Source organism: Hemibagrus wyckioides, linkage group LG06 (assembly GCF_019097595.1).
Source record: "Hemibagrus wyckioides isolate EC202008001 linkage group LG06, SWU_Hwy_1.0, whole genome shotgun sequence".
Lineage (NCBI taxonomy): Eukaryota > Metazoa > Chordata > Actinopteri > Siluriformes > Bagridae > Hemibagrus > Hemibagrus wyckioides.
In genome coordinates, this window is record NC_080715.1 from 42,302,245 (window position 1) to 42,309,152 (window position 6,908).

Consider the following 6,908-nt stretch of genomic DNA (forward strand, 5'->3'; position numbering starts at 1 on the left):
TATTTCTTAATCTTTTCTTTATTTTCTACCACCTGGATCCAGGACTTTTCTATTCAGCGCTTTTTCTCTTTATATTCTCTTTATCTCTTATTTCTCTTACACCTAGATCCGGGATTTTTCACTATATTTCTCTTTTCTTCTCTTATTTTCCTTTCACTACCACCCGGATCCAGGAATTTTACTCTTCTCTTTTATCACCTGCTACTTGACACTTATTTTTCTTTTTCCAGTGACGGTGTTCACGTTCACAGAACTTACTATTCTGCTACTAAACGCTCCGTTTGCATCCAAATAAGGTCTTTTTCACAGGAATTTCTCTCATACCACCTGGAACCCACCAGGACTTTCGATCATACAGGCCTTTACACATTCATACATCTGACATCATCTAGTCTTTTCAATACAAAACATGCAGTTTATCATGTCACTCTATGTGGTTTTAACTTACACTCACTCTGCCTCTCTGCCTCAATAGGTTGGAGCAGAGCTGATCCGACCCTGGGCTGAGCGCCTCCGCCTCCCCAGACCACACACAACTAATGCAGAAATTCGGTTAAACAGGCTTCTGCCTTACCTCTGTCCTAGTTGGATCCCGTGTCTGGTCCGTGGGCGGCGGCCGCAGCCTCAGGTCCCGGGTCTGGGGCTCTGCTGTTCTCTCTGTGCCAATCTCGTTTTCTTTGAAATCACGTCGGGGTCACCAAAACAATGTGGAATAAAAATCTACTGTACTCACTACTAAAATCTGACTCCAGCTCCACACCGACCCGACAGCTCAGTCTAAGTGAGACTCATAGTTAGTAAGGCCTCAAAACTAAATAAGCCAATCAAGCAGACTAGATGAATGCAGATAAGAGATTTTATTTTGTAATCAGCGCTGACACAAAAATTGAGATGCTCACGCATGAACGTCCCAACAACCTCTTCCCGGGGAACTCCAACTACAGCCCTTATATACATTTCCCGTATCTTCCCAATGCAACACGTCACTGGTTCTTTGCCTAGACAATCCCACCCATCTTTCTTTTTTAGACCTTTTAGATTCTTTTTTTCACCATTATCTTTGAATTTACAACTTTTCAAATACCATTATAATTAAAACTTCCCTACATCATTATATTAAAAATTGGGCATTTCCACCCCCACCAGTGGGATTGTCTTCGGCCTCACTCTTGCCAACACCTCATTCTTCTTCAGGAGACAGCATGGGTAAGTTCTCAGTCCTTCAGGGGCCAACACCCTTTCTTTTATTACACTCTACACTTCACGGCTTTCCTGATTTATCCACTGTCTTCTACGTATGTACTCTAGATATTTCGCCTGGTACCACCATTGCCATCCAGCACGCGCTGCGTTTACTTCATGATGAGATCACTGCCGCTCCAGGTACCAGCGGAGCGAAGATTGACCATAATAATCTAGGGCGCATCTCTGCCATTGATTGGTCCAAGTTTGGAAAGCCTGGTACCGCAGAGAAGGCCTGCCAGACTGACATCATTGATACAACTATTTGTTCTTCAAAGCCCTTGCAGCCTGTGTGCAAGGCCTGTGACAGGCCAACATGCCGTGTTAAACCTTATATTGTTCTTAAGCTCAAACGACCTAACGAATAAACCTTACCTGAGAACTCACTCCTGCTGTCCCCCGATTATTTCACACTACATCAAACACACATCGCATACATCTATCCTCATTTACAAAATTATCTCCCACATCCAGGAGACAGCCATGGACAGAGCCACTTGGGGACTTTCACACCATCACAGATATGCCATTTCATCTGTCAGCCCGTGACAGCAAAGAACTAGTGTTTATAATGATCTCAGAAACTACAATGACAACAGCAAGGAATTAGTGTCTATAATGAACTCTAGTGAAAACTACACTGACCTAATAGTTCCTCATGGGTCATTTTTGCTGTTGTAGAAAGGACATTAATCAGCTACAGTTACATTATTTAATGTTTAGTGTCACCCAAATGAGGATGGGTTCCCTTCTGAGCCTGGTTCCTCTCAAGGTTTCTTCCTTTCCATCCCAGGGAGTTTTTCCTTGCCACTGTTGCCACAGGCTTGCTCATTAGGGATAAAATAGGATAAAATAGTCTAATTATAGAATTTAATAATTTATTCTTATTTCTAGTTAATTAGTTATTTTTTATTCTTTATTTTTTATTATTATTTTTCATTTTCCCCTCCTCTTTCTCTGTTTTCTTCTTTTGTAAAGCTGCTTTGAGACAATGTTCATTGTAAAAGGTGCTATACAAAATAAATTGAATTGAATTGAATTGATTTACCTGCCTAGTCTATTTATGTGTATGATCTCAGCTTGTTTTCCTGGTTATTCAAGTTTCGTCTTTTGTTTCGGTTTTGATGCTGGTATTTGCTTTTCCGGTTTTGACCCTCTGCCTGCTTTACCGTTTCCAATTCTGCCTGCTGTTCTAAATAAATCTGCTTATGGATTCAGACATTCACGCCTCCAGCGAGTCCTTACAACTTGGCATAAGTCTTTGTGATTCCCTTGTGTTGCTAGCCTAAGCCTTTTATTATGTTTTGAATTACCTACTCTCATTCATTCATGCCTCTCTCTAGAATGACATTGCTGGATTCCCCTTTTGGATTTACCAGCTTTAACTGTGAAACTATTTTTTTTTGGATTCTGGCTCTGTTATCGATTATTTGGATTGTGACTTGGAGTCTATCTGTGTTTATCTGTGTTGGTAAGGCTATAGCCACAGAGTTTGAGAGGATTATGGCTTCCTTGAATAGTTTTAGCTCAACAATGAACACACACAGTCAAGCTCATCAGCAGGAGACACTTGCCTGCCACGACCAAATCCTTCAACAGCTAGCAGTTTGGCACCATGTGTTTCTTTTACTGCCCTGCATGTTACACAAGACCCTCCTGTCCCAGCTCAACTTTAAAACATACATTCAATTGAGTGTATTGACACTAAATCTATCAGAGCATGACCTGAGATAACTTTATCTTCCAGTCTTCAAGGGTAGTGTCATGTTAGATTTACCCTACAAGGGGGTTAAATTCTCCCAATAAAACTAAAAGGAATTGACTGCAGTTCTCAATAAAATGTTTTTTTTCTTACATTAACATTTGTAGATTACTCAAAATTACGTCGGATTTAGAGCATAGGCATGTAATAAATACTCCATCATGGCCCAACCTGCATTAAATATTATGCTGATCATAGACACGTGTCTAAAATAATTTCACCTGGATCACCAGAATTAGAAAATAGAGCTTAATGCAGATGATTTCCGAAGTTAAAATATTCTTTAGTTACTTTACAGTCTTCATTAAGGTTCCACAAAACGATTTATTTGACAAGGAGCATTTTAGAAAGCAAATGTTCAGTTTGTGTTAAATTAAACCCACATTTATCATGACTTCCTTTCCTTCTTATCCCTTTATATGAGACTGATATTGACACCCAGGCACAGAAGCTACTTGACCTCATGGTGGCAGCCAGGGCTGTTGTAAGTGGGGGGAAAAGGGTGACTGAGTGCATAGGGCCTTGGCATCAGTGGCATGTGAGAGGCCCTGGCCGCCCTGCCCTCAAAGATCCTCATATATTATTATTATTATAGTGAATACTTGTGCACATTTCTCCATCACATGACCTGCCAGAGCTGATCTTCAGACACAACTTTTGCAAAGAAGCACTCATATACCATTCCCATAGTGTCAGCCATGACGCAGTGTCTCTTTCTTTGTTCTTCGTAAAAGTTTTAATTCTAATAATCGTCTTTGTCTTTGAACTAGATGATATTTTTCTTATTTTAGGAAAAATCTACAGATACACAACCCAAACTAAAACAAAAATCTGATTGGCAAAGACCGTAATGGATTTATGTCATAGATATCCTACTGAGGACCTTATATTTGAAGGTGATTTTAATATGGTGATGGATGAGTGGCTTGATGGAACTGCTTCAAAATACCAGAGGAGTCATTATAATTCTATTTTACTTTACTTTTGTAGTGTGTTCAACACAAAACCCAAACCTTTATGTGGTTTGAACCTGAAGGTTCAGTCAAATCCTGAATAGATTTCTGTTTAGTGTCTGAAAATAGGCCGAATTTAGAGTCCAACACCTTAGTTTTTGTAACATTTCTAACATTGTCATCTCTATCATTGTTTGGTTCAACTAATTCTTAGACCTACATCCACCTGTCTTAGGGAAAAGTGGTCACTGGAAATTTCATTCAAATCTCTTTAAAAGTGATCACTTCTTTCACTAAATTAAAGCAATAAGTAACTGAAAATTTAAATTTTACAACTTTTATATTTATTTATTTGAAGGTTTTTATTATATATTTTAAAATATAAGGTACATCAGATCTCTATATCATTTGGAAAATTAATAAGCGGGTATAGTACAAAAAACTGAGTATCATTAAAGAAATAAACAAAATATGTATGAAATATAAAATATGTATGAATCAATCCTCGCTAGACAACATTTACGATGATAAAGCCAAATCACCATACATAAGTTCAAGGCTGAAGTAAATAGAAGAGGGTGGAAAAAGTCAGGAGCAGAAAGCTATAAGGCTGTTGTTTATTGATAATCAAGAGTGTAATGACTGTGAGATGAATTCTAAAGAAATTTGCCTTTTTTACAGTAGGTTGTACTCTTCCTCCTATTCAAACATAGATGGTGACACTTCCTTTGAGCACATTAAGGATTGGATTCCTAAAGTGGACGAGAGTTTTGAAAAATTTGTGTGATGCAGACATCATTATGCATGAATTAGAAAAATTCCTTGAAATGTTTATCTTTAGACAAATCGACAAATCTCCAGGTTCAGAAGGAGTCAACAATATAGGAATTGTTGGGTCCCAAAAATCTCTCTTTTTTATGTGCTAAAAGAAATTTCTGAATCTCACATTCTTCCAACTATCATGAAGCAGGGGATCATTACTCTCAATCCCAAACCTGGAAAGGATTAGAAAATTTATGGAAAACCTCAGGCCCATAACCCTGCAAAATTTTATCTTGTAACTACACTAACAGATTAAAAACCAGTAGGCAAATGATCTCAGACACACAGTTTTTTTTTTTAAAGGTCGATGTATTTGTGATAGTAGACTTGATTTGAGCTTGACCTGCTGGACAATCATTATTTAATTCAAGAAGAAGTGTTGATTTTATTAAATGCAAACTTATGTTTCGTTCAAATTTGGTAATATTACTTTATAAGGACACTAATAGTTCTTCTAACTAACAGTAACTAACAGTCTTATTACCACAGGGTTCATTGCCAAGATTCTCAGTTAACAAAGGAATTAAACATGGTTGTCCATCTCACCCCTGCTCTTTATTATTGCTGCAGTGGAACACTGACAGTGTTAGACAAACAACAGGCTGATGACACCAACCTATTTATGAAAAACAGTAACCAAGTGAACAATAAATCCTCAGAACAATTATTTTTCCTTCTCTATTCAAATGAAACCTTAAATTACTTTCAATTCATAAGTCCCCTATTTCAATAATTTCTTATACTTTTGTAAAAGATACCAAGGGAGAGTAACTCACTAAACACTCAACATCTGGAATAATCTAGATATTTATAAGTCTATTTTGAATTCATGATCATAAACAGACATCTCTGTCATTGGCTGAACTTATCTTACATTATGTGACTGTTGTAATGTGTTTTATAGGAACAAGTCTTTATTTTAGAAAAGCTGGATGGAGAAAGCAGTATGGTCTGTCATGTACATTTTAGGTAATTACTGGAAACATAATGTCTCAGGATTTTTTTTTATTTAAGATACTGGACCAAAAACAGTATGATGGTGTTATCAAAGCATTCCCACAATCTATAATTCAAACATCTTAAAACTTATATAATCATCATGTAACTCCTCATCTTCCTCAGCTTTTGGGGAGTTAACCTGCTCTCACTAGTCCAATATTTCACAGTTTTATAATTAGGAAGACCTTTGTCAAAGATTTTTATCCTTTTTCCTCAAACAAAAATTCAAATTTCCCATTATTTCTCCAATGATGTTATGACATTTAGACCATTGATTTAATTGTTATGGAAATGTTTTAGATTTCCAATCTCACCCAAAGCAAAAGGAATCCATTTCAGAGTCCATTTCATTTAAGATGCTGTTTTGGTCTAGACTGTAACAGCTGGACATTCTGTTATAAACAAACTGAAACAACAGATCATTTATTTTATTAGAGTAAATTTGTCTGTGCATTTTGGGAAGATTTGCATTACTGGTTATTCCTAAATTTAACAATCTCTGTGATATTGCAAGAGAAAATATGATCTTTGGCATTTCTATAAAAGCTAGAACACATGATTTAGTGAATAATGTAATTAATATTCTTGAAAAATTATTTTTTCCACAAGAACAGATTTCTGAAAATGAAACCAATCTTGTGTATATTTCATAAAGAGTTATATCAGCACTTTTCATCTGTGTAATGAATGGAGAAGAGGAATGTCTTGATTCTGTTTTACTTGGTTGAGGAACTGATGCATGTTTTTTTTGTTGTTGTTTGTTTGTTTGTTTGTTTTGGTCTCTTTAATTTAAAAAAAATGTCCATGCAGAGTATTAAAATAAAATAATAAAAAGTGAAGTGATGAAGTGGTGTGTGCGCCCTCTGGTGGTCTGAAAGAGAAATGCTCCACTTAAATGTTCCACTAATCAGACACATTTCTAAAATAATTTCAAATTAATCCCAAAAATCAGAAAATAGAGCAATATTCTGAATGCAGATAAAATTGGAATAAAAAACTCCCCAGTTACTTTACTCTTCATTACTCAGCCACAAAACTATTTATTTGACAATCAGCATTTTAGAAAGCAAAAATTCTGTCTGTCTGCCAGCCAATCATCATCCAGGCTGAATATGGAAGGAACACAAGAC

General features: G+C 36.5%; 1 protein-coding gene across 1 annotated transcript in view; it reads right to left on the reverse strand.

The window, feature by feature from the left end:
* Window positions 1-6,532: 6,532 nt before the first annotated feature.
* Window positions 6,533-6,908, reverse strand: part of LOC131355201 (E3 ubiquitin/ISG15 ligase TRIM25-like) — an 8,231-nt gene continuing 7,855 nt past the window's right edge. Inside the window, exon 6 of the mRNA XM_058393482.1 lies at window positions 6,533-6,908. This exon is cut by the window's right edge and continues 919 nt beyond it. The gene's annotated coding sequence lies outside the window, so the exon portion shown is untranslated.